This window comes from Jaculus jaculus, chromosome 7, assembly GCF_020740685.1.
Source record: "Jaculus jaculus isolate mJacJac1 chromosome 7, mJacJac1.mat.Y.cur, whole genome shotgun sequence".
Classification (NCBI taxonomy): domain Eukaryota; kingdom Metazoa; phylum Chordata; class Mammalia; order Rodentia; family Dipodidae; genus Jaculus; species Jaculus jaculus.
The window spans coordinates 37,796,656-37,822,287 of record NC_059108.1 but is presented as its reverse complement, the minus strand read 5'-3'; the positions used below and the strand labels follow the sequence as shown (position 1 = coordinate 37,822,287).

At 40.7% G+C, this 25,632-nt stretch overlaps 1 protein-coding gene and 1 non-coding gene across 6 annotated transcripts in view; both read left to right on the top strand.

Moving 5' to 3' along the window:
• Cep57l1 (centrosomal protein 57 like 1) overlaps window positions 1–25,632 on the top strand; it is a 57,905-nt gene that overhangs the window by 9,213 nt on the left and 23,060 nt on the right. The window lies entirely within an intron of this gene.
• On the top strand, window positions 24,893–25,053 carry LOC123462677. The gene has a single exon (XR_006638458.1). It is a non-coding gene; the product is annotated as a U1 spliceosomal RNA (small nuclear RNA).

The following is a 25,632-nucleotide window of genomic DNA, read 5'->3' as shown; positions in this document are numbered from 1 at the left end:
GTGAAGCCAGGGGCTGGAGAGATGGCATATTGGTTAAGGCACTTGCCTGCAAAGCCAAAGGACCTCGGTTCTATTCCCCAGGACCCATGTAAGCCAGGTGTACAAGATGGTGCATGCATCTGGACTTTATTTGCAGTGGCTAGAAACCCTGGTGCACCCATTCTGTCTCTCAAATAAATAAATAAAAATAAAAATAAACCAGGTCTGGTCGTACATAGCTGTACTCCCAGCTGGTTGGGAAGCAGGAGGGTCTCTTTAGCTCAGGAAACAGAGAGGCACAATCTCAAAAACATGTAACAAAATCACCTTGTCACACTAATCATTTCCACATAAGTGAGTAGTCACTCTCCAGTGTAATCTCTTATGCTTCTCACTTACTTTTTACCTTGTGTAATATATATAACATATGGTGCATATAAAGTAAGTGTCAGTTGCCTATTTATATTATCAATCCTCATAGTCAATAGCAGGAAACTTTTAAGTTTGAGGGGTGGAGACAAAAGTTAAATGGCATAAGAAGTTGTTCCTTCTCATTGCTGTGTTAAAGATCATCTGTATAATGGTTTAACCCCAAGAAGTGTCAAAAGATAAACTTTCAAAAAAGTTAGATAATTGTTCTGACTGGCTTTTGCTTGTGATTTATGAAATCGGGTAAAACAGAAGAGCTCTACTGGGCTTAGCTTTGAGAGAAATTCACAACTCTGTCCCACAGTAGTATGGTTTATATTCCTATCACCAGTGAATGAGAGCTTCTGTCACTGTGCATCATTTCCAAAATGTGTTGTGGTACATGTTTTGAATTTTAGCCATTCTGTAGCTCAGATTTGTCATTCTTATAATATGGTACATATACATAATGGTGTTTTAATTCAGCTGTGAAGAAACAGGAAATTATGAAATTTTCTGGGCAATGGATAAATCTGGAAATTATACTAAGTGAGGTAACCCAGGTTCAGAAAATCAAATGCCACATGTTCTCTCCTGTGGATCCTAAATTCGAATTTCTAGATTTGTGTGTGAGTTGGAATAAGAGCCAGTAGAGACTACTATGCTAGAAAGCAGCCATGAGGAAGGTGGGAGAGGGAGGGCGTAGTAGATGGGGGGATTAGGATACTGGGGATAGGATCTTCTAAGTAGGTTCAGGGGAGGTAGATGGGCGACAGAAAGGGGTGAGAGAAGGGTTAATCAGAATTAAAGAGGTTAACTGAAAAGAAAATAAATTTGCCATTTGGTGACATGTTGAGCTTCTTTTCATGTGCTTGTTTGCCACTGGCATGCTATCTTTGGTCTCCAGATCTTTTACCCATTTTGTAATAGGTGTGTGTGTATCTTCTAAATGTCACATTTTAAGAGTTCTTTGTATATTGATGGCACAAGTGGTTCATTGCGAATATTTTCTCTAAGTTTGTCTTTTCATGATCTTGTCATTTTTTTTTAAATTTTAATTTTAATTTATTTATTTGACAGAGAAAGAGGGAGGGAGGGAGGGAGGGAGAGAGAGAGAGAGAGAGAGAGAGAGAGAGAGACTGGGCATACCTGGGCCTCCAGCCATTGCAAATGAACTCCATACGCGTGTGCCCTCTTGTGCATCTGGCTAACGTGGGTCCTGGGGAATCGAACCTGGGTCCTTTGGCTTTGCAGGCAAATGCCTTAATTGCTAAGCCATACCTCCAGCCCTTGTCATTGTTTTTTGTGAGACAGATTTTAATTTTAGTGAAGTCCAACTTAAACATTTTCTCTTTTATAGGTTAATCTTGAGTTAATTTTTGTGAAAAGTATAAATTCAGTGTGTGTGTGTGTGTGTGTGTGTGTGTGTGTGTGTGTGTGTATAAAACCTTTGCAAGGAGAGAGAGCGGTTGAAACAGACAGAGTATGGGTGCACCAGGGCTTCTTGATGCAAACAAACTCTAGATGCATTTAGGTTTATATGGCTACTAATCAAACCACAAGTGGCAGGCTTTGCATGCAAGTATCTTTTTTTTTTAAATTTTTTTTTGTTCATTTTTTATTTATTTATTTGAGAGCGACAGACATAGAGAGAAAGACAGATAGAGGGAGAGAGAACGGGCGCGCCAGGGCTTCCAGCCTCTGCAAACGAACTCCAGACACGTGCGCCCCCTTGTGCATCTGGCTAACGTGGGACCTGGGGAACCGAGCCTCAAACCGGGGTCCTTAGGCTTCACAGGCAAGCGCTTAACTGCTAAGCCATCTCTCCAGCCCTGCATGCAAGTATCTTTAACTGCTTAACCCAGCCCTTAGGTTATGTTAGGTTTTCTATGTAGATAGTCATATTTCTTACAATTCAAAATGGGCTAGTTTCTTTTATACTCGTATATATATTATGTTTTCTGTCTTCTTTAGAAATCTTCTGGGACACCAATTAGTCTTATTGTTAGTAAACCTGATTTTCTTGATCATTTTAAACATTTAAGAAACCCAATTCTCAACACTGTGGCTGAAATTTTCTTTATTTTTGTTCATTTTTATTTATTGATTTAAGAGAGACGGAGGGAGGGAGAATGGGAGCACCAGGGCTTCCAGCCACAGCAAATGAACTCCAGAGGCATGTACCCCCTTGTGCATCTGGCTAACATGGGTCCTGGGGAATCGAGCCTCGAACCAGGGTCCTTAGGCTTCACAGGCAAGTGCTTAAGTGCTAAGTCATCTCTCCAGCCCAATTTTCTTTACTTTTAGCAGCTAGGGATTTCCTGTTTTGCCTTTGAGTCGTCCTTCCCATCACCTCTCCTTGCCTGCCTTCTCTACTTTTTTCCTGATCGGATCTTGCTATAGCCCAGGCTGGCTTTGAACTCACCACAATTCCTTTCCCTCAGCCTCCCACTGCTGAGATTTGTTTTGTTTGTTTTTATTATTTTGAAGCAGTTTCACTCTAATTCAGGCTGACCTGGACTAGAACTCACTCTGTAGCCCAGGCTAGCTTGGGAACTCATGGCAGTCCTCTTACCTCAGCCTCCCAGTGCTGGGATTAAAGGTGTGTGCTATCATACTCAGCGTTAAAAAAAAAATTATTGGGCTGGAGAGATGGCTTAGTGGTTAAGCGCTTGCCTGTGAAGCCTAAGGATCCCGGTTTGAGGCTCGATTCCCCAGGTCCCACGTTAGCCAGATGCACATGAGGGCGCAAGCGTCTGGAGTTCGTTTGCAGTGGCTGGAGGCCCTGGTGCGCCCATTCTCTCTCTCTTCTCTCCCTGTCTGCCTCTTTCTCTGTCTGTCACTATCAAATAAATAAAAATAAAATTTTTAAAATTATTTACTTATCTATTTATTTAAGAGAGAGAGAGAGAGAAAGATAAGTATGTCAGAGCCTCTTACCTCTGCAAATGAACTCCAGAAGTATGTGCCACTTTGTGCATCTGTCTTTTGTAGGTACGGGTAGTTAAATCTGGGCTAGTTGGCTTTGCAAGCAAGCATCTATAACCACTGAGCCATCTACACAGCCCTCAGATAAGATTTGTAAGCGTGTACCAACTTGCCCAGCTAAGTGCGTGTGTGTATGTTTGTGTATGTGCATGTGCGCATGTACACGTATGACAGAAAAGTTGTCTGTACTCTTTTGAGACAGGGTCTTTAGCTACTGCAAACATGTTGGCTCGTGAGTAGCTTTATGTGGGTGTTTGTAAGCTTTGCAAGCAGTTGCTTTTCACCAATTAGCCATCTTCCCCAGCCTCCAGATTTAAAAACTTTTTATTTTATTTTATTTTATTTTATTTTATTTTATTTTATTTTGGGGCTTTTTTGAGTTAGGGTCTCATTCTAGCCCAGGCTGTCCTGGAATTCACTCTGTAGTAACAAGGTGGCCTTGAACTTACTGAAGTCCTCCTACCTAAGCCTCCTGCCTGCTGGGATTAAAGGTATGAGCCACCATGCCTGGCTCCCATTATTTTATTTATTTATTTTCAAGGTAGGGTCTCCCTCTAGCTCAGGCTGACCTGGATTTCACTATGTAGTCTCAGAGTGGCCTCAAACTCACGGCAATCCTCACATCTCTGCCTCCCAAGTGCTGGGATTAAAGGTGTGCACCACCATGCCTGGCTCCCATTATTTTTATATTTAATGCTATATATTATTAAGCATTTTTGTGCTTAGAGATCTTTTTTATTTCTTATTTTCATACAGTCTTCATAAATTACTCTTCCTTTTATTGGATATAGTTTTAAGTCATTTAAAGTCTTTACAGTTTTAAAAGAAAGCATGTCAAAAGTTGTACTAATAAAAATAATGTGCTCTAATTTCTCAGATCTACTCCTAATGATTGTCTTGGTCTGGTGGTTTCATTCAGGTGTCCCCCATAAATTTAGGTATTCTGAATGCTAGTCTCCCTAGCTGATAGCAATTGGAAATTAAAGCCTCCTGGAGGCGGTGTATTGTTGGAGACAGGCTTAGGGGTGTTATAGCCAGTTTCCCTATGCCAGTGTTTGGCACACTCCCCTGTTGCTATTGTCCACCTTATATTGGCTAGGGGGTAATGTCCACCCTCTCCTCATGCCATTGTTTTTCCCTGTCTTGAGCTTCCCCTTAAGCCTATAAACCAAAATAAACCCCTTTTTTCCCCAAAAGCTGCTCTTAGTCCAGTGATTTCTGCCAGCAATGCGAACCTGACTACAACACTCAGTGAGAGTATTTATGTAAAGACAAAACTTAATTGTTACCATAGGTTAGAACTGAAGAATTGGGGAAAAGCTTGAGCAAAAATTCAGCATGTTTTTGTTTTTTAGTAGGATTTTAGAGATGGGTAACAAATTCAAGATGATTTAAATTAATTCTTTATAGATAGGTTAATGTGCTAATTAGGACAAGATCAGAAAAAAATGTTTATAAGTTAGTATTATCACCACATTCGTGAATCCAAATCCAAGATTCTGCTAGCAAGTAGTAGAGTTTGGGATGATTTTCTGACATCAAAGATTAGAAAGACTAGGGTATGCTCTGTACTTTTCTCACTTTGATCTAATTTCAATTTTTGTATTCCCTTATTCAGTACAGTCTCACAGGTGATGGCTGTGAGATCTACTGTTGTTTTATGTGTGTGTTTCTGTGTGTGTACTCTTTAAAATAAAAGAGAAAATTTCATTTCCTTACTTCAGAATCTTCTTCTGTAAGTAATTTGACTCTTGTTGCTCAGTTTTACTGTATTGTTTCTGGATCCTCATTTCCACCAAAGATTTGGCTGTGTCATGATTCTGTCAGATGCTTCTCAATCAGTAAAGTGCTTGCAATGCAAACATGAGCACTGGAGTTTAGCTCTCCAGCACCCACATGAAAGCTGGGTGTAGAGGCATGTGGGACTTTCTGGCTACCTAACCTAACCTAGCTGAATCAGTGAGCTCTAGGTTCAGTGAGAGACCATCTTCAAAAATAAAGTGGTAACCCATTGCAGAAGACACCCATTGTTGACCTTTAGCCTTCCCACATGTATGCACGCTTACACTCACATGTGCTCCCACATATTTGAACACACACACCACACACATGAAAACAAAAAAAACCTTTAATTAATACATGCAATAAAATACTGTTAATGACAGTTTCTTTATAAAAGTTAGGAATTACCAACTTCAATAACCATCTGTTATTATTTTTCATTTCATTGTTATAGGAAGTGGAGGAGGGTGTTAGAATAGAAGAAAGAGATAGAAGGAAATATTGATTTATAAGTACATATGTATATGCTTTTCTTAATGGAGAGAATAGTGCTTCCTCCAGAGTGTCATTTTAAAAGTATTTTATGTTTCTCTTAGTTGTGATCTCTGTAGTAGGTCTGCTTATAGAGAAAATAATTCTAGTAATTATAGTGTTTGGTTTCTTCGGAAAATTTATGGATTGAATTATGCTCAGCCAAACATGTTCTCTTTTATTTATACAATGGGAAAAAATATTAACCTTAATCTGGTACTTGTCTGGGGAGTAATTATAATAGTTGTCCTACTCGTGGAATGAAAGCTTATTTTAATTTGTCTTCAATGAATAGCATTAAAGATCGGAAGTTGTTTTTTTTTTAATCCAAAGATAAGATATAGTAGAGCATTTCTGATTTGTGGAAACAGTGGGAAAACACAAAGAAAGTAGTGCCTGGAGACGTGAATATAAACTCTACACTTGGTATCTTTTGGACATATGACCTTAGCCAGGTCCTTTGTCTGTTTCCTTATGTGAAAAAATGATTTTGATAATGGAAACTACATTTTTAAGGTTCTAAAGCTAAATTTGATGTGCACAAGCTTTGTAAATGTAACCTTTTCAAGTGTTAGTTCACAATTTTTTGAGTTTGGCTTTTAGCACATGTAACATGAACATTTTTTGTAGGTTCCGGTTGTCAAAAGCATTTGGGAAGATATAACCAAGAGAAATTTGTCTAAAGCAAAGTATTATTGGCTGGAGAACTTGTCTCAAGACATGGTAGGAATTAAGACCTTTGTCTAAGTCCTAAAGAGCTCCAGATGTGCCTTAATTTAAAACACTCTCAGGCATTATGACAGTTTGACAATATGTAACAAAAGCATTAAAACTGTCTTTCACCTTACAAAAAATATTTTACATAAGCATTTATATACTGCTTTCTTTGTTCTTTCTTTCTTTCTTTTTTTTTTTTTTTTTTTTTTTTTGGTGTTTCAAGGTAGGGTCTCACTTTAGCCCAAGCTGACCATGGAATTCATTATATAGTCTCAGAGTAGCCTCAAAGTCATGGTGATAACTCCTACTCTGCCTTCTAAGTGCTGGAATTAAAAGCATGTGCTACCATAACTGGCTACTACTATTTTTTAAAAAATTATATTGCAAGACTGGAAAGATTGCTCAGTGGTTAAGGTGCTTGCTTGCAAAGTTGAAGGACCTGGGTTTGATTCCCCAGTACCCATGTTGCACAAGGAGGTGCATGCATCTGGAATTCATTTGCAGTGGCTAGAGATCCTGGTGTGCCATTTCTTTCTTTTTCTCCCTTTTGTCTTTCTCTCAAATAAAATATTTTTAAAAAATGGAAATCAAGGCTGGACCTGGTGGCACATGCCTTTAATCCCAGCACTCAGGAGGCCGAGGTAGGATGATTGCCATAAGTTCAAGGCCACCCTGAGACTACAAGTGAATTCCAGGTCAGCCTGAGCAAGAATGAGACCCTACCTCAAAAAACAACAACAAAAAAGAAATCATACTTTTTTTTTTTTTTTTTTCGAGGTAGGGTCTCACTCTGGCTCAGGCTGACCTGGAATTTATTATGTAACCTCAGGGTGGCCTCAAACTCTTGGCGATCCTCCTACCTCTGCCTCCCGAGTGCTGGGATTAAAGGCGTGCACCACCACACCCGGCAGAAATCATACTTTAAATGATTAATGTATAAGAAATATTAAGTAAAAAAAAAAAATTTTGTAAGTACATGTGCTAGTATCCCAACTTTGATTAAGCTAATAAGCTGCTATAAAATGTTAGTAATATTTTAATGATATCAAATTGGCAGGTTTTATAGTGGGTTTTTTCCTCTAGTGTGATTTCCAAGTTTTCAACTGAGGTTGTATTATGTTGTAATCAAGGATATGTGTAATTTAGCTGGGCATGGTGGCGCACACCTTTAATCCCAGCACTTGGGAGGCAGATGTAGGAGGATTGCCATGAGTTCAAGACCAACCTGAGACTACATAGTGAATTCCAGGTCAGCCTGGGCCAGAGTGAGACCCTACCTTGAAAAGTCCCACCCCCCCAAAAAAACAAAGAAAGAAAAAAGAATGTGTGTAATTGGCCTCTTTGTAGACGATTCTCCCCCTGTTGTCTGGTCTAATACTATGAAATGCCACAGACTGATCTGTAAGGAAGTGTGGAAAATTGAAGCAGTCTTGATATATAAAATGAAATTAGCTGATTTTTACTTGCCGTGATGAATAACCAGCTGTATGTTTGGCTTTGTTGTTTTTTAGCCCTTTCTTGTGTTTTGACTAACTATAATTTGTAAATAATAGGAAGGATTTTGGGGGGATTGGTTTTGGTTTGATTTGAGATGGGATCTGGCTATATTGTTCCAAGCTGGCTTTGAATTTACTATTTAGTCCAGACTGGCCTCATCTTCCTACATCTTTATCCCCCAGTATTGGGGTTATAGGCCTGTGCCTGTATGCCCACAAGAAGTTTTTAGCTGAAGAGTAAAAGATGGTCATATCAATGGAGGCCCGGACTATTTTAGACTGGCAAATTGGGCTAGCTACTCCGATAAAAGCGGCATTGAAGATCCCACCCTATTTTTTTGTGGCATTCCAAATGAATTGTCTAATAGTTCACAGTGACACACCAAGTGCAGAGTCGCAAGTTTTTCAAGCCTTGTATTTCTTTCCCCAGCTACACTGAGACCTCTTTCAGCTCTTAGCAGTTTAGCGCATGTAACTTAGATCCTATTGGAAAAGAAGTGAATAAAAACTGAAACTGATGCGCATGTCTTTTTTTTTTTTTAAGGTAGGGTCTTGCTCTAGCCCAGGCACATCAATCTTCCTATGCCCGTGTCCCAAGTGCTAGGATTAAAGGCATGCACTGCTATGCCCAGCTAAATATTTTTTATTTTATTTATTTGCAAGCAGGGACAGAGATAGACACACACAGAGAGAATGGGCATGCCAGGGCCTCTAAATGCTTCAAACAAACTCCAGATGTGTCATGCTGGGTATCTGGCTTTACACGGGTACTTGGGAGTTGAACCCATCTCTCCAGCCCGGGTGCTCATTTCTAATATCAGAGTTAGTGTTTATGCTGCGTGAAGTGAATCAAGCAGAGCTGCTCGAATACCCCTGTGTGAGCAAGAGAATTCCTGGGAGAGATAATAGCCTGTGATATTTAGCCATCTTTAAACTTAGAAACTGGTTTTATCAAGTCTTCATATTTATATGAGATGGGTCTCACTCAGTTATCTAGAGTAGCTTTGAACTCCTAGAGCAAGTTGTCTACTTTTGCCTTAGCCTCATGAGTATTAGGAATAATATGCCATGGCTCCTAGCTCTTAGAGGGTCATTTTGTTTTGTCTTAGAGTTTTTGAGTCAAGGTCTTCTTAAATTGCAGGCTGGCCTGGAACTCACTATGTCCACTAGTCTTATACTGGCCTTGAATTCAAAATGTTCTTGCTTCATCTTCCTCAGTGGCAGGATTGAAGCCATGTGCCACCAGACCTTTCATAGGATCTTTCTAGGCTTTTTATTTTGACTGCTAGGAGTTAATTGGAAAGGTCTTCAGCATTTGACATGGTGAAGCAGAGACATTGGAAACTAAGTAAGAATTGGAACGTATAATAGATTAATAGAGAAGTTTTTAGTCATTTTTGCATTTTGAATAATATGTACTTTGATCAACTTCCATCCTAGCTGAGCAGGGAAATCAGGCAGGTTTTGTCCTTTTGTCCACTGTCTGTACAACATGTGCCATTCCTCATAGTAAGACCTTAACAGCTGTGCCAACAAGTCTGTTTTGTCAGAAGAAACGGTATCTCTTTATAGATCACCCTGTCAACATCTCTGTCTCTCAATAGATTACTTCAGCCCTTTAGAACAGTTGTTTATCTCAAACATATGGGTTAAAAGTCAGCATAGTTGAGATATCATAGCTTACTGTAAGAACTGAAATCATGAATTTAGAACTCTCAATACCAAGGGGAAAATGTTATGACAAGCCTGAGTGTTTGGATTGTGAACTCCAGAGGCTCCATAAAGGACAGTTTTGTTTATTTATTTAGGTAGGTAGGTAGTTAGTTGTTATTTTTTTGAGGTAGGGTCTCAGTCTAGCCCAGGCTGACCTTGAGTTCACTGTGTAGTCTCAGGATGGCTTCAAACTCATGGTGATCCTCCTATCTCTGCCTCCCGAGTGCTAGGATTAAAGGCATGCACCACCACGCCCTGCTAAAGGATAGTTTTTTTAATGTTGGGTTTTTTTTAAACGTATTTTCATTTATTTATTAGAGGAAAAGAGAGAGAGAGAGAATATGGACATGCCAGGGCCTCCAGCCACTGTAGACAAACTACAGATATATGTGCCACCATGTGCATCAGGCTTATGTGGGTTCTGGGGAGTCAAACCTAGGTGCTTAGGTTTCACAGGCAAGTGCTAAGCCCTCCCTCCAGCCTATTTAATTTATTTATTTAACAGAGAAAAGAGAGAGAGAGAGAGAGAATGAATATGGGTGTACCGGGGCCTCCAGCCACTGCAAATGAACTCCAGACACTTGTGCCCTAGGGAATCGAACCTGGGTCCTTTGGCTTTGCAGGCAAATGCCTTAGCCGCTAGGCCATCCCTTCAGCCCCCAAGGACAGTTTTAATAATACAAAATTAGTATCAGGAAAATCCTGCAAAGGCCAGGGTAATAGCCCAGGTGACACCTAGTTAGTAACGATAAGGATGGGAGAGGATGGATGATTCAAGAAATGTTTTAGACATTGAAACCCCCAGTGTAGGCGGGAGATGATGCTGTTACGTCAGATGAAGAGTACAGGAAGAGGAAAGCCCGGCATGGTGGCGCACGCCTTTAATCCCAGCACTCGGGAGGCAGAGGTAGGAGGATCGCCATGAGTTTGAGACCACCCTGAGACTACATAGTGAATTTCAGGTCAGCCTGGGCTAGAATGAGACCCTACCTCGAAAAACCAAAAAAAAAAAAAAAAAAAAAAAAAAGAAAACATACAGGAAGAGGGCTGGAGAGATGGCTTAGTGATTAAGGCACTTGCCTATGAAGCCTAAGGACCCATGTTCAACTCTCCAGTTCTCAAGTAAGCCAGATGCACAAGGTGCTGCAAGTGCACTGGGTCGCACATACACACAAGGTGGCATATGCATCTGGAGTTCTATGACAGTGGCTGGAGGTCCTGGTGCACCCGTTCTCACTGTCCCTCATTAACAACAACAACAAAGGCAGTCTGTTGGGCTTGCCTTTAAAAAAAAATGCAGAAAGAGGGCTGGAGAGATGGCTTAGCGGTAAAGGTGCTTACCTACAAAACCAAAGCACCCAGGTTCAGTTCCCCAGTACCCATGTAAAGCCAGATGCCCAAGGTAGTACTTGCGTGTAGAGTTCAGTTGTAGTGGTTGTGGTTTCTCAGTGAGCTTTCTCTTAAAATGTTGGATGCAGTAATTAAGACACAAACATGCTTGCATGTCACAGATTAAGTATTCTACATCCAAAGTGTTTGGCATTTCAGATTTTAGGATATATGTATAGGCTTTACCAGTTCATCACTCTTGTAAAAATTTAAAATCCAAATATTTTGAACATCAGCATTACACTGACAAACTTTCACATTTGGAGTACTTCAGATCAGGGATGCCCACTACCTGGAATAATGGCTAACTAAAAGTTTTTGACTCTTTACTGTCCACTAAGCTCCATTTTGCTACTTTTTAAAAAAATTTTTTATTTATTTATTTGAGAGCAACAGACACAGAGAGAAAGACAGATAGAGGGAGAGAGAGAGAATGGGCGCTCCAGGGCTTCCAGCCTCTGCAAACGAACTCCAGACGCGTGCGCCCCCTTGTGCATCTGGCTAACGTGGGACCTGGGGAACCGAGCCTCGAACTGGGGTCCTTAGGCTTCACAGGCAAGCGCTTAACAGCTAAGCCATCTCTCCAGCCCCATTTTGCTACTTTTTGAAACTTAAGCTCACACAGAGCCCATGTCCAAGGAGTACTGTCCCACTTTGAACACTAATGTAGATTATAAGTAACATTTGCTGATGAGAGAATGGAAACATGAAAATGCAGGAGTGTAAGAATGAAAGTACACATTTCTAGAAATATAAAGTTTGGTGATAGGGAAGTCATCAAAAGAAACAAAAATACAATTTATGGGCCAAGCATGATGGTGCACGCCTTTAGTCCCAGCACTGGGAGGCAGATGTAGAGCAATCACTGTGATTTTAAGACCAGCCCTGGGACTACAGTGTGAAATCCAGGTCAGCCTGAGCTAGAGTGAAACCTTGAAAAAAAACAAAAGAATATAATTTGGCGGCTGGGGAAATGGATCAGCAGTTAAAGACATTTACTTTCAAAGCCTGCCAGCCCAGGTTCAATTCCCCAGCCACCCAGGTAGACAGGCATTTGTTTGCAGTGGCAAGAGACTTGGTGCATATTCACACATACACACATGCACACACAAGTAGATACTTCAAAAAGAATATAATTGAATTTTTGTTGTTTGTTTTTTGAGGTAGAATCTTGCTCTGTAGACCAGCTTAGCTTCTAACTTACGATCCTCTGGCCTCAGCCTCTTGAGTGTGGGGATCACAGAATGCACCCCTATGCCCAGCAGTACACGAATATACATACTTTTTTTTTCAAGTTCTTAGATGGATGTATAAAAATCTGAGAATTCAGAAGAATAGGGAACTCAGAGAAATATAGGAAGATGAATTATTGCAGGAAAGTAGAGGAAAAGTTCATGCCAGAGATGAATATTTGCAAGAGCTTAGGTCTAAAGAAACTGAAACTCCAGAAAGAAAAAAAAAAAGTTTATTATCACGGCTCCTTCTACCACTGTATGTTTATATAGTACTTTATCCTGTCAGAGCTAAGAGAAAGGAAGTGACTTAACTAAGATCATACACCATCTGTCAGAAATAGGAAAGAACCCAGGTCAGAGCCTTTTCCATGCATCATATTTCCCTTCCTCCCTCTCTCCCTCCCTGTTGGGCACTGCCAGGCACAGGCATCCACGGACCCACACCTCCCTGCCTCCTTCCTTTCCTTCCCTTTCCCTCCCCTTCCCTTCCTCTCCCTTCTTCCCCTCCCTTCCTCTTCTCCCCTCCCTCCCCCCCTCTCTTTCTTTCTGGTCTCACTCTAGCCCAGGCTGACCTGGAATTCACTATGTAGTCTCAAACTGGCCTCAAACTCATGGCAGTTCTCCTACCTTTGCCCGACTGGTGGGATTAAAGGCGTGCGCCACCACGCTGGGTGCTCATCGTATTTCTTAATTGAATTAATGGAACCATGCAGATTCAGCCTCACTCAAATCCATTGAAATACATAAGAGAAGAATTAGTTGGGGCTGGGGAAGTGGCTCAGTCCGTAAAGTGCTTGCCTCACTAGCATGAGGAGTGGAGTTTGAAGCTGGGATTACATATACTGCTGGTGCTGGGGAGGTAGAAACAGGAGGATCACGAGCTTGCTGGCCAGCTAATCCAAATTCAGTGGGAAGCCCTGTCTTAAAATGGTAGTGCTCACCTTTAATCCAGCACTTGGGAGGCAGAGGTAGGAGGATTGCCATGAGTTCAAGGCCAACCTGAGACTACATAGTGAATTCCAGGTCAGCCTGGGCTAGAGTGAGACCCTACCTTAATAAAACAAAAGAAGGTGGAAACCAATTGAGGAAGACACATGATGTGAAATTCTGGCCTCTGCACACATGCATGGACACCTGCATGTGCACAAACACACAAGAATTAGTGTTTTATACCAAGTCCAAGAGTAGCAAACACAAAGCTACCAATAATAATAGGAAGAAACAAATCAGTGGTGTTCTAATCAAAGAGACTCATGTTTCTAGCCTCTAATGACTCTTTCCTACATTCGCTACTGGTCAGCAGGGAAGTCACCAAAAGAAAAGTGCTTTGGCAGCTAGAGATTGATCTACCATATGACCCAGCTATAGCACTCCTAGGCATATATCCAAAGGACTCATCTCATTTCCTTAGAAGTACATGCTCAACCATGTTTATTGCTGCTCAATTTATAATAGCTGGGAAATGGAACCAGCCTAGATGTCCCTCAACAGATGAGTGGATAATGAAGATGTGGTACATTTATACAATGGAGTTCTACTCAGCGGTAAAGAAAAATGAAGTTATGAAATTTGCAGAAAAATGGATGGACCTGGAAAGTATTATACTAAGTCAGGTAACCCAGGCCCAGAAAGCCAAGCGCCACATGTTCTCCCTCATATGGGGATCCTAGCTACAGATGACTGGGCTTCTGTGTGAGAATGAAAATACTTAGTAGCAGAGGCCAGTAAGTTGAAAAGGAGACATAAAGGGTGGAGAAAGGAAGGGAAGAGGATACTTAAATGGTTGATATTGTATATATGTAATTACAATGATTGTAATGGGGAGGTAATATGATTGAGAATGGAATTTCAAACGGGAAAGTGTGGGGGTGGGGAGGGAGGGAATTACCATGGGATATATTTTATAATCATGGAAAATGTTAATAAAAATTTAAAAAAAAAAAAAAAAAAGGAAAAGTGCTTTGGTATGTAAATTATGTGTTTTTGTTTCTGTTCTCAAAAACCATTTATGGGGCTGGAGAGATGGCTTAGCGGTTAAGCGCTTGCCTGTGAAGCCTAAGGACCCCGGTTCGAGGCTCAGTTCCCCAGGTCCCACGTTAGCCAGATGCACAAGGGGGCGCACGCATCTGGAGTTCGTTTGCAGAGGCTGGAAGCCCTGGCGCACCCATTCTCGCTCTCTCCCTCTATCTGTCTTTCTCTCTGTGTCTGTTGTTCTCAAATAAATAAATAAAAATTTAAAAAAAAAAACCATTTATGATAGTTATCTTCAGAAAGGAAACTGGTGTCATTCAACATTAGCAGTCCAGGAATAGAAAAGATGTTTACAGCACAGAGTTTCTATGCTGGTTAAGCTTTGTATCTATAGATACTTCCTTTATAAAAAATAAATTTGTATTTTCTTAATCATTTTTTAAAAATTTGGGCTGGAGAGATGGCTTGGGGGTTAAGGCATTTTCCCGCAAAGCTAAAGGATCCCTGTTCAATTCTCCAGGACCCATGTAAGCCAGATGCACAAGGGAACGCATGCATCTGGAGTTCATTTGCAGTGGCTGGAGGCCCTGGCATTCCCATTCTCTCTCTCTCTCTCCCTCTCTCTTCCTCTCTCTCTTTTTCTCTCTGTCTCTCTCTCTCTGCCTCTTTCTCTCAAATAAATAAACTAAATATATATTTTTAAAATTATTTTATTTACTTGAGAGAGAGAGGCAAGAATGGGCATGCCATGGCCTTCAGCCTCTGCAAACAAACTCTAGACGCTTGTGCATCTGGCTTATGAGAGTTCTGGGGAATCAAACCTGGGTCCTTTGGCTTCACAAGCAAATGGCTTAACCACTGAGCCATCTCTCCAGCCCCAGATACTTTCTTTTAAACCAATTAGTAGAGGCTTCTGAATGATGAAAATATAGGCTACTTTAAAATACTTTAATTATTGACATAGTCTATAAATTATACTACCATATTTCATTCTAAGTGTTACTGAGTGTGTTGATGTGGACAGTGACATTCAAAGTAGGCTTTCCTCAGATTACATTGAACAATGTTGTTGTAGCATGGCTAGAAAAGCTGTGGCAATATAAACTAGTGTTCTTTTATTCTATAGGAAAGTAAATTTTAACTTACAGACAAGACTATGGAAAAGATTACTTCAATTTTTTTGTCTTAGAAAACCCCTCTGCATTGAATGTGTGTGTGCATGTGCACATACACACACACATACATATTCCCTCCCTTCTGTGGTTAGCTATAGCTTTCACAAGTGAGAGATATCTGACAAGTCATGGCAAGGATGGAAGTCAGTTTAAATTCATAAATTAACTGCTTTAGACTGGACAGGATTGTGAGGTATACCAGGACCTCCATCCACTACAAGCTGGGAAAAGCCAGCAGTGGTTGGTTGTATACCTGGTTTCTTTGTATAGTCACACATTTCACTTAGCCAACTCCCTCCAATGATTAGTTCCATGGGAAAGAAAATGCAGTAGTAATCCTCTAGCAGCTTTGTGGATGATGTGTTTGTTATGTAACAGAATTTACAAACTCTCAAACAAATGTATATAATTTGTGCATTGTTTATACTGCCTTTGGAAAAGATGAGAAATCTGTTTGAACTGGGAATACACCTTTTGTCCTCTGTGGTATTACTGAGAAGTTAGTGGCCTGTGAGGTAGAGGGGACAAAGCATGTCAGACTAGGATGGTAAATCATGACCCTTGGCAGGAATGAAGTTTTCTCTTCAGTCCTCTGTCCCCAGACAACTACCAGCCTTGTGCAGGGCTTTGCAGCCTAAATCCCAACGTCCCAGAGTGTGTAGAAGCATTTCTATGGACTCCAGAGTATTGGTATAAACCATCTTATCTGGCTTTTGATATTCTTGATTTTGTTAATAAGTGCATGGACTTTATATACTCAGAGGGCTTATAAAAATGGTTATATGTGATAGGGAGAAAAAAAAGGTTTTATAGTTTTAGGTTTTTAAATTTTTTTCTTTATTTGCAAGCAGATTGAGAGAGACAAAGAAGCAGAAAATGGGCACACCAGGGCCTCTTTGTCACTGCATACTAACTCCAGATGCATGTGCCACTTTGTGCATCTGGTTATAAGTGAGTACTGAGGAATTGAACCTGGGCTAGCAGACTATGCAAGCAGTTGCCTTTAACCACTGAGCCATCTCCCCAGCCTAGTTTTAGTTTTTTGTTTTGTCTTGTTTTCTTTTCTTTTTCAAGGTTTCACTCTAGCTCAGGCTGACCTGGAATTCACTATGTAGTCTCAGGGTAGCCTCAAACTCATGGCGTTTCTCCTACTTCTGCCTCCCAAGTGCTGGCATTAAAGGCGTGCACCACCACACCTGGCCTAGTTTTAGGTTTTATTTTCAATTATTTTTTAATTTATTTGAGAGGGACAGAAAGAGACAGAGAGAGAGAGTGGGTGCATTAGGGCCTCCAGATGAATGAACTCCAGACACATGTGCCACCTTGTGCATCTGGCTTACATGGGTCCTGGGGAACTGAGCCTCGAACCAGGGTTCTTAGGCTTCACAAGTAAGCGCTTAGTTGCTAAGCCATATCTTCAGCCTTAGTCTTAGTTTTTAATGGCTTGTCTTTGCTTATATTTCTTACTTCTAAAAACAAGTCAACCTATGTAAAATTGATAGCCAAAATATATACCCTCTGTGGGGAAAAATTTTCTGGGCTTGGTATGTGTTTCTCCTACTGTATTTCAATAGTTATAAGACATGTAAGGGTTTTGTTTTGTTTTTAACTGTTTAAAATTAGGGGAACATTATGTAATTGGCTTGGATCATATGACTTCAGAAGGGGTCTGCATTTGCCTCTCCCAGTGATTTGCACTATCAACTGATACATTTGTGGGGAAAGGTGCTAGGAATTAAACCAGGATCCTCCACATGCTAAGTGAGATCTCTGTAGGGCTGGGTGGTGACTCAGTGGGTAAGAGCATTGCTGTACAAGTATGAGGACCTGAGTTCAGTTTCCAGCACCAACACAAAAACCTGGGCATGGCTGTTCAACCACCTAGTTGGGGGGCAGAGACGGAAAGATAGCTGGGTTTCCCTGGTCAGCCAGTCTAACTGAAAAATGAAGAGCTCTAGGTTTAGTGCGAGACTGTCTGAAGAAGTAAGTCAAAAGAGCTGTATCTTCCTCTGGCCTCCACACACATGCTCTGTACATACATTGTTATGCACATACACACCAAAAAAAAAAAAAAAAGATGGACTCTATACCCTAATTGAATATTTCTTTCTATATTGATAACTTCCAAATCGTTGTTGAGTAGGTGAAATTGCAGCTTGCCACTGATGCTATCATCATGTATCCATTCGTTGAAATGAAAAATTGAGGTTTTTGCTTTCTGAGGTAGGCCTCACTGTAGCCCAGGCTGAGCTGGAATTCACTATGTTGTCTCAGGGTGGCCTTGAAATCATGGCAATCCTCCTACCTCTGCTCCTGAGTGCTGGGATTGAAGGCATGTACCACCATGCCTGGCTTGAGTATTCATTCTTGAGTCTTTCTTCTCTTATTTCATATACCAAGTTCTTTTGATTGATCTAAGTATCTTTCAGATTCATTACTTTCTAGTCATATTTCAGGCATAACTATATTCCTTGTTTGAGTTACTTCTGCCTATAATTTTTCCCCTTTCAGATCTTTCCACTTCAAGGCCACCTGAAGAATAGTTAAAATGCAAAAGTGGTTATGTAATTCTCCATAAGTCCTTTATTAGCTCCCCTATTGTCTGGTCAGATAAAAAACAGATTCCCTAGTGAGACAGAATGCTTTGTGGTTTGGCCTTAGAATACCCTTCAATCTCTCTCTCACTGCCAGCATGTATATGCCCTGTGCTCCAGTCAGATTCACTGTGCCTATCAGGGCCTCGGTACTAATTGCGTATTTACAAATCTGTGTCCCTGTTAACAAACTTATTGTTCATTTTAGTTTGTTTTCCATTTCTTTCCTCAACATTTGGTGAGTCATGATTAAACAACCTATATTTAAGACTGGGGACTAAACAGGAATTAGATATAGCTCCCAATGAATTGTTGGTCAGGGAAGCTACAAAGAGCTATAAAACAAGATAGGCTATTGCCGCTGCTTTTGGTTGTCCACCAGATTTAGATGGTTACTGGAGACATCCCATGTTGGAACTGTGCTGGAAGCGTCCTTCCTGCTAGATTTCATAGTCCTGAAATGTACTCTGCAGGCTGTGGTGGAGGTCGGGGGTTGTTATAATTTTTTTATGCACCTGTGAAATTCCCTGTCAATTCCAGAACTCTCAGATATCTGTGACTTCTACAGACTGCACTATGGTATAAACAAAGATTTTTATACTTTTTTATATATGTATGTATTTAATGGTGCTGGAGATTGAACCCAGGACATGGTACTTAAATGTTCTACCACTGAGCTACAGACCCCAACCCTTTTTGTTTGGCCTCACTTTCTAAAATTTTGTTTTCTACTTTGTCCCCTCCCCCCTTCCCCTTTTTTTTTCCTCTCGGTACTGAGGTCTGAACCCAGGGCCTTGCACTTGCTAGGCAAGCACTCATCCACTGAGCCAAATCCCCAGCCCTTATTTTCAATTTAGTAAGTGACAGGTGTTAGTAAAAGTAACATCAGGGGAAAACAAGTCATGGAAGAGTTACATAGTTGTAAATGTCTTTATTTGTGGTGAGCATAAACCTTCGGTTTCTGTTGTTACTATTGTATTTTGTTCACTGCGCAACAATATCACACTCAATGTGGCAGTTTGCTGGGCTGCCATAACCAATACCACATGCTGTCCAAGGGCCTGTCTCCCAGTCTAGTCATATTCTGAGTGCAAAGATCAGAGCTTCAGTGTGCACCCGCTAACAGTCAATGAAATTGTATGCAGTTTACTTTCCTGCTATAGAAGTTTGCAGGAATGAAGAGACTGGTGCCTTGCATCTAACTTACATTGTGGTACAATTGTTTGCAGTCTGACTGGCAGGTTAGTGCAGAGTATCGAGACAACTAATGTGTGCTGTATGACTTTTTAAAGCAAAGCAACTGAAATTCTCTAAAGAACATCTTTGTGTAAGCTGAAATATTCATTCTAGATCTTTTGCTTCTTTCTCTTTCCTCTTCTTACTCCTAGTATGGAGCCCTTGAAACCATCTCCCACTTGCATCCTACCTACAGCATCCATCAGCAGACGCTCTCTTTCTCCTTATTACAGCAGTGTCTCTTCTTCCTGACATTAGAGTTTTCCAGCTTCACTATACCTGTTATTCTTTTCTGTCTCTTTCCTTCTTCTCCCTTCTTGTCTTCTGTTGATGTTCTTCCTGCAAGAGAGTGTTTCCATGAACTGTCCGTATGTTGGCAGTGCCATCAGTTGTATTTGTAGACTGGACTTGTCATATCAACTTCAGATTCGTATCCAGCTATCTATTTTGGCTCTTAATATGGATGCCCCATGGACATTCTGCCTTAACATGTTCAAAATGGTACTGCTGGTTCTTTGCCTCTCCTCCTTGCCATTTTATTTTGTTTTGTTTTGTTGTTTTTGTATCTGTGAGATAGAGTCTGAACTATAGTTCAGACTGGCCTGGAACTTGCTGTGTAGCTAAGGATGACCTTGCGCTCCTTATCCTCCTCCTCTACCTCCCAAGTGCTGGGATTACAGGTGTGCACCACTGTGCCCAGCTTCCTGCTTGTTCTTGCCAGGAACAGTGAACTGCTGTGAGGTAGTTTAGCACACATCCTCCAAGTGCAGATCTAAACTCAAACTTCCTGGGTTTAGTTTTTTTGTCATCTTTCACCTGTGTGACCTTTGTAAATTATTTCACTTCCTTTGTGCTTTAGTTGCCTTAATCTAAGTGAGGAACTTTTTGTTGTTTTTGTTTTCGAGATAGAGTCCTACTCTAGCCCAGGCTGACCTGGAACTCTCTACTCATGGCAACCCTATCTTAGCCTTTCCAGTGCTGGGACTAAAGGTGTGTGCCACCATACCCAGCTGAGACAGGGTCTCTTGCTGCTGCAAACAAACATCCAACTAGCTATCCAGCAAGCTTCAGATTCTTCTGGCTCCACCTTCCATTGTTGTAGTATAGATACATGTACACTTTGCATCCACCTTTCCATGGTACTGGAATGGGGAGATGGTGCAGGAGTTTAGAGTGCTTGGTACTTAAGCAGGAAGCCCTCTGGGGCCAGAGACTGCCAGATTTGATTCCCCAGAACCTATGGAAAAAACTGGGCATGGCTATACATACATGTGTAACTCCATTCCACAGAGATTGGTGACCCGAGCATTGCTGGGGGCTCACTGAAGGATAGTAGGTCCAGGTTAAGAGAGAAAACCTGCCTCAAGGAAAGAAATACACAGCTGAGTTTCTCTGCTGGCTTCTGCACACACGCACATGGGGCACACACATACATGCAAACACCACACATCACAAATACCAGACATGCAAAAAATAAAAAAAAACTAATATATAGGACTTAATATCTTTTGTATTCCAGTCATTGATTTAGCTATATGAGTTGTGATAATATTGATTGTCCTTTGATAACAGTTAGAACCACCATGGGGAACATATCTCTGGCCATATCTCTGAAGGAGTTCCTAGATTATGTCAATGAGGTGAGAGGACTTACTTCAATGTGAGCAGTGCCACTTCATGGGTGGGGTCCTGGGCTGAATAAAAAGAAGAAGCTGGGGCTGGAGAGATGGCTTAGTGGTTAAACACTTGCCTGTGAGGGCTAAGGACCCCGGTTCAAGGCCCAATTCCCCAGGACCCACGTTAGCCAGATGCACAAAGGGGGCGCATGCATCTGGAGTTTATTCACAGTGGCTGGAGGCCCTGGTGTGCCCATTCTCTCTCCCTCCCTCTCTCTCTCTCTCTATCTGCCTCTTTCTGTCTCTGTTGCTCTCAACTAAATAAATAAAAATGAAAAAAAAATTTTAATTATTTATTTATTTATTTGAGAGTGACAGACACAGAGAGAAAGACAGATAGAGGTAGAGAGAGAGAATGGGCGCGCCAGGGCTTCCAGCCTCTGCAAACATACATACATACATAACATGTATACATGCACATGTATTGAACAACTTGTAATTTTCTTATATTTGTTCTTATTGAATAGTCACAGGTCATTCGTTTCTTTGTTATTTAGTGTATCATCTGTGAATATACCACTTCATTTACAAATTAATTGTGGTAATATCTACCCACTAACCAATTTAGATCAGTTGAGACCTATCTTTGAATTGCTCTTCTGCCTTAGTCCCTTGGATCTAGTAATTGCTAACATGTATGGAATTTATAGCATGATTTAGACATCCTTCTGATACTTAACATATGTGGTCTCATTTAGTTCTGGAAAAGTCTTGTATGCTACTGTACCATTTTTAGTCTTCATTCTTCATTTGAGAAAACTGAGACACAGTTCACATAGCAAAGTTGCTATCTGAATCTAATGAAGTGCTCTTAAAACTTAGATTTTGGTCAGGCATGAGAATGCTGCATAGTTCCAGTACTCAGGAGGCTGAGGCAGGAGAGTAACATTGGATGCCAACTAGGGATAATAGTGAGTTTGAATCTGTCCTTGGGTACACAGAAAGACCCTGTCTGAAAAGAAAACCCAATATTTAAAAATGTTTTGTGGGCTGGAGAGATGGGGCAGCGGTTAAGACGCTTGCCTGTGAAGCCTAAGGACCTAGGTTCTATTCCCCAGGGCCCATGTAAGGCAGATGCACAAGGTTGTGTGTCTGGAGTTTATTTGTAGTGGCAGGAAGCCCTGCCACACCTTTTCTCTCTGTCTGCCTCTCTCTCTGGTCTCTCTCACTTTCTCTCTCAAAATGGATAACTTTTTTAAAATGCTTTGTTCTTGTATGGTGTATGTATGATGCGTGTGTATGTGAGTACAGTTTGTTGATGTCAGAGAACAATTTTCTGGTCAGTCCTAGTCTTCCAGCCCATTTGAGGTAGGGTTTCTCTAGTTCTTGTTCTTCCTGTTTTGTTTCTGACTGCTGCACTCACCAAGAGTTTTTGTGAAATTCCCTTGTCTCCCCCTCCTATGTCAGGGCCAGAGTGCTGCCATTACGGAAGCCTGCCTGCTTTGGCTTTGTACATGGCGCCTGGGGAATGAACTTGGGAACCCTTTTGAAAATAGTGTAGTACCTTTCATTTCTTTCAAGGTTGAGTTCTGGAGGTATTCTAAAACTTGGTTTTTAATAAAGTTAACCTTTTTGAATTTCAATCTTTTTGTTTGTGGAAGTGTTTGAAAACCATGTTTGAATTTTTTTGTTAATTTTATTTATACAATTATTACTGCTGGTACCCTTCTTCCCAAGTAGTCCTCCTCCTACTTTCTTGTCATCTACATATGCCTATGTGTGTCTTTGTATATAGTCAACATTCTACATGTGAGACAAAGCAGGATATTTGTCTTTCTAAGTGGTTGAACAAAGTTAAGTTGTATGCCTGTGCATCACTTTTATGTATTCATCTGTTGATGGCATCCAGGCCGGTTCTATAACTAAACTCATGCCTATAGTGCTGTAATTAATATGGTTATGCAGGTATGTCTCCGTATGTGCTGACTTGAACCTTTGGATATCTCTCCCAGGAATAGTATACATGGATCAATTTGGTAGTTCTATTATAGTTTTATGGGGAAACTCTATACTGATTTCCTTAGTGGCTATACTAATTTACATTCCCACCAGCTAGCAGTGTATAAAGGTACTTCCCTTCCCCAGCATGCCCCCATCCTGGCTGGCTTTTTTGTATATGTGTATGCCAGTGTGTGCATTGTATGTGTGGCAGCCAAAGGACAGCCTTTGTTCCTGAGGTGCTGTCACCTTTTATAAGACGGGGTCTTTCACTAGCCTGAAACTCATCAACTAGACTAGACTGGCTGGCCAACAGCCTCAAGAGTCCACCTGTGTACCTACCACATGAATTTCAAATACCTGGCTTTTTAAATGTAAATTATGGGGCTCAAACTCAAGTCCCTGTGCTTGCTAAGTAAACACTTTTACTAACTGACCCCCTGGCCAGCATTTCTTTCTTTTTCTAAAAATATTTATTTATTTATTTGAGAGAGGAAAAGAGGGAGAGAGAGAATAGGCACTCCAGGGCTTCCAGCCACTGCAAACGAACTCAAGATGCATGTACCACCGTGTGCATCTGGCTAACATGGGTCCTGGGGAATCGAACCGAGGTCGTTTGGCTTTGCAGGCAAGCGCCTTAACCGCTAAACCATCTCTCCAGCCCCTGGCCAGCATTTCTTATTTGTTTTGTTGTGATAGCCATTCTCACTGGGGTATGGTGAAATCTTAATGTAATTTTGATTTGTAATTCCCTGGTATCTAAGATTTTGAATTTTTTTCACATTTTTATTGCCCAATTGAACTTCATCTTTAAAAAAAAATCTTTATTTTTACTTATTTATTTGAGAGAGAGAAGCAGAGAGAGGGAGAGAGAAAATGGGCATGCCAGAGTCTCTAGCCACTGCAAATTAACTCCAGCCACATGTGCCCCCTTGTGCATCTGGCTTACATAAGTACTGGGGAATCAAACTGAGGTCCTTTGGCTTTGCAGGCAGACACCTTATCCGCTAACCCATCTCTCGAGCCCTGAACTTCATCTTTTTTTTGAGGTTTCACTCTAGCTCAGGCTGACCTGGAATTCACTATGTAATCTCAGGGGGCCCTCGAACTCATAACAGTTCTCTTACCTCTGCCTCCCAAGTGCTGGGATTAAAGGCGTGCACCACTACGCCCGGTATTGAACTTCATCTTTTGAGGAGTTCTGTTCATTTGTCCATTTACTGATTTGATGATTTTTATGTTTTTTTTTTTAATATATTTCAGATGTTAGCACCCAATTCAGATAGTTGGCAAAGATATTCTCCCATTCTCTAAAATGTCTCCATTCTGCCAGTTATTTCCTTTGCTATGCAAAAGCTTTTCAGTTTCATGCAACATCATTTGTCATTTTTTACATTTATTTCCTGTACTACTAGTTTTCTTACCAAAATGTCCTTGCCCATATCTATATCTTGAATGTTTCCTCTGTGGCTTCCTGTAGCAATTTCAAAGTTTCAGCCTTACATTAAGGTTTTTGACCTGCATATAACCAAGATGTGATCTTTCCTCCTGCTATGTTTAATAAAAATCAGATGGAAGGAGCTACATGGGTTATTTCTGAGTCGTCTATTGCATTAGCTTATCTGTGTATCTGGTTTTGTGCCAGCACCATGCTGCTTTTGTTTCTATGGCTCTGTAGTATAATTTAAAGTCAATTATTTGATACCTCTAGCATTGCTGCTTTGCTCAGGATTGTTCTTGCATATCCACACAAGGTTTAGAATGGTATATTTGTAATCATTGTACCTTCTTGATGTTGTTTTCCCTTTATCAGTGTATATTGGCCCTTCTTCATCTCTTCTAATTTGAGCTGTAATCAACTGTCAGAAGAATGGCTACTCTGCCTATTTCCTGCTTTTATCTGTTTTGCCTTCTACTTTGTTATATGCCTTTGCTAGTGAGGTGTACAAAATAATCTTGAAGTAATTATTGTCATAACCATTGTGCACATCTCTGATTTTATTTTTGTATATATCTAACTAGTAATTTTTGAGGTTAACTATTGTCCCTTAAAAGAATTTTGCCATACTTAACCTAGCAGGGGAGGTACCATGATCATGAAGGTGGTTTTCCCAGGGCGAGGCTTATCCATTGCACTCCAGATGTGCTGACCCCTGTGATTTCCCCAAATGCGGGAAACTCGACTGCATAATTTGTGGTAGTGGGAGACCGTTCACGCTCTCCCCTGGGGAAAAAAAAAGAATTTTGCCTTGCTGCGGTTAGGGACATGTGTTTATTACCTCATCTGTTCAGAATCAGAGCAGCGGGAGGATTAAAAGTTTAATGCCAAACTGCTAGGCTATCGTGTAAGACCCTGCTTCAGATATCACATGTTTATGTCCTTTCTTAAGAGGTCAAAATAGCATTTCCTTGTTGTTGTTTTAATCATTTTTCTTTTGAAGCTAGGTCTCTTTCTAGCCCAGGCTGACCTGGAACTCACTCTAGCCTAAGCTGACCTCAAACGATCCTCCTATCTCAGCCTCCCAAGTGCTGGAATTAAAGGCCCATGCCTGGCTGAGTATAACTTTTTATTACAGCTTTTTATTACAACTTTTTATTACTTTTTTATTATAGCAGCCTCAAAAGGTATTATATATATATTTGAGACCTAGAAAAGTAAGAAGGTCATTTGAAAGTCAGATGTTAAGTGGCAGATCTGGGATTTGAACTAGGAGCCAATGCTAAAGGCTTTCTTTTTGAATTGGAATGTAACTGTGTTCTGTTTATTATTACTAAGATATGTTACTGACTTTGTTCTGTGAACT